Raw genomic sequence first — 3,029 nt, 5'->3', positions numbered from 1 at the left:
TCTGAGGATATTGGTGCGAGCCATAGAGAAGAGGATATTATATGTTTAGGATGTTATGCCTTCTTGACAAAGTTGACAGTTTGATAGGGAAGGGTGGATACAAAGCGACACTGGTGCTTCCATCAAGATTGCTGATGCAGAACCTGATTCAGATGAGAGAGTTGTCCTCATATCTGCAAGAGAGGCATGTTATTCAAATTCATTTATGTTGTAGTACTTGTTTATTCAGTGGTGTGTTGTCATAACTGAGACCCTTTGGATAATTCTAGTTTCTTCGTACCTTTACCTGGACCATTCTTTAAATGAAACAGTAAATTAGATGTGTTAATATCATTTGGATTAACTGTCTCTTAAACTTTAATATAGATATCCTTTCACCGGATGACTAGATTCACTATACCCATCTCTCTGGATGTTCATTTGTCTTATTGCACGCTTAAGCTGGGTCTTCTGTAACATTATGAATGACTATTTTCTTTCTTGAACACTTAACTGTTCTTCAAGTCTTTAACATTCATACTATCTATTTATTGCAGAATTCAGAACGGAGACATTCTTCTGCACAGGATGCTGTTATTTGTGTGCAGTCTAGAATTGCAGAGGTTGGATTTGAAGCTGGTGCTGCAATTGTTGTGATACTTTTAGTACCCTCACAACAGATATGCTGTCTGTTGGGTGAAGGTGGTAGTATTATTGCTGAAATGAGAAGACCCGTAGGTGCCTGCCAGTATACGTACATTTGCAAAGGAGCAGGTTCCAAAATGTGGCGCCCAAAATGATGAACTTATGAAGGTGTGTTTTAACTTCCTTTTTATACATCTGAACTTTTCAGTCTCTCATTTTTCGATGTAGTTTTTGATATAAAACTATGTGATTGTTGTTTCTCTATTGGATACTGATGTATGAGTTGGATTTTAGAAAACTGTTTTAGAAGACAACAGAATAGATCCCTCGTTATTTGGGATTTTGCATTAGGATGACATCTTTAGATGTTATTGCAATGAATTAGACATATTCTATGTCTACTATAAATATGTATGCTCAAATACTGCATTAGTATAACTACTAAATTCTGTGTAGGATATACTCGTTGATATGGTTCTTTGAGTGCATGTGAACCAACAATAAACTAATTTAAGACTTTATTTGTAATTTGACTGGTACCCTTGTTCTGTTTGATACTTGTCAGGGGCATGCTGACTTGACGCTACTTTAAATTTCTATCCAGATCCTACATTACTACTTTGAATGCTCCCTCTAGGTTTCCACTTAAATATAGGCAAATGTCCATGATAGACAAAGTTTAGTTGTTTTTTTTCACTCGTCAAATCTGCTCTAACTTTTGAAAGGTAGATTTGTCAATGATTGTACAGGGGAACTAATTTGGCATTGTTGGCAGGTTATCTGGAGCTTGCAATCTGTTCAAGATGCTTTATTTCATATTACCGGTAGGCTTCAGGAGATTTGCTTTCCAACGAAATTACCTTATCCGAACATTGGTGCGTGGTCCAGTGGCTGTTTGAAAGTCCACAGAGATGAAGACTCTGAGACATGGCAGAGAATGATTCGACTGGATGCTGTGAGGACCAACAGAGAATGGATTGTTTACTCTCCTTCCCAGGCTGCTATGTCCAAGGACAGGGCACACAGTCTAGCAGATGCAGTGGACTATGAGCACTTGGAACCCTGTAGAGTCTTTTGTGCAGCGTGCCTAGTTGCAATATTTGAAGCCCATGCACTCTGTGATGACGAGATTGGGTATGAGCAACCTTCTGTCGTTATGAGGGATTCTGGTACTTTGTGGGATTCATGAAGAAAGCCACAACTTCAGGCTGGAGGAAGGCGGATTCAGAAGGCAGTTAAACACTGTTGCGAATATTATGAAGTTTTTTTTTTTGATGGAAAAAATCATATATTAACACTAGCAAATGTAATACAACAGATTTACATAATCAGTTTTATCAAACGAATTGGAATCTATGCTAGACTTGTGAACTCGTTGGTACAGGTTTTCTGACATGTGTCGTAGCCTTTTGATTCTTGCCTCCTTGGCAATGTAGTCCGCTGCATTGTTGTCTTTTCTCGTTATAAGTTTCACTTTAGCTTGGGGTAACTCTTCCAAGATTATCCTTATTTCCTGCAAGATATTTTCTGCCGACCACGGAGATTCTGAGGTAACCCTGTTTAAGTTGTCTGCCAATGCTTTACAGTCAGTTACAATAGCCACACTTGATAGAATATTCTCTTTTAACCACGTAATTGCCTTCAGCAAAGATTTTGCTTTTGCGTGAAAAGCTGACGTTCCCTATTCTGAGCCTGCCGAAAGGTGCATGAATGCCTCTTCATCTCTGGAGTACAGGATGAAGGCGTATCCCATCGAAGAGTCTTCTTTCTTATATGAAGCATCAATAAATATAACCCAGTCTGAATACAGGTTGGACCAAGAATCGTTGGTAGATATTTTCCTTGGGTTCTCTTTATTCTTTTGTAGGATATTCGACGGGTAGGAGTTTAAGAAGTAATTCATTTGTCCTAGTATGCTGACTGGGTCTGGATGAATTTTCTCAAAAACAACCGAACATCTGTATTTCCAAATGAACCAAGTGTGGTTGATATTTTTACCTGAAATTGCTTCAGATCTGTTTCCGTAATCCACCATTTAACCCAATCAATGACAGTGCTGGGAGAGTCTCTATTGATTATATTGTGTAGAGATAGACCAAACCAGATTGCTCTTGCAAAGGAACACTCGCAGAAGAGGTGAACCTCCGTTTCTTGCACTTGATTGTTACATAGGTGACAAATCTGGTCGATTTCCGTATCGTGAGCGCCTAATCTGGCCGACGTTGGGAGGGCTTTTTGCACTAATTTCCATATGAAAAGTCTAATTCTAGGGATGGCTTTAATATTCCAGATCTTGCTCCATGGGAAATCAGGGTTATCATTATTGTCGAGATCCTGGTTTGCTAGAAAAGTATAAACATTTTTGGCCGAGAATTTCCCCGATTGATGATGTCTCCATCTAATGA

General features: G+C 38.8%; 1 long non-coding RNA gene across 1 annotated transcript; it reads left to right on the top strand.

Annotated features, from left to right (window-relative positions):
• The first annotated feature begins 540 nt into the window (after nt 1-540).
• Nucleotides 541-1,995, top strand: LOC113284433. The gene is made up of 2 exons (XR_003328140.1): nt 541-792; nt 1,400-1,995. It is a non-coding gene; the product is annotated as an uncharacterized LOC113284433 (long non-coding RNA).
• Nucleotides 1,996-3,029: the final 1,034 nt, after the last annotated feature.

Source organism: Papaver somniferum, chromosome 5, assembly GCF_003573695.1.
Source record: "Papaver somniferum cultivar HN1 chromosome 5, ASM357369v1, whole genome shotgun sequence".
Classification (NCBI taxonomy): Eukaryota; Viridiplantae; Streptophyta; class Magnoliopsida; order Ranunculales; family Papaveraceae; genus Papaver; species Papaver somniferum.
This window is presented reverse-complemented; position numbering and strand designations above follow the sequence as displayed.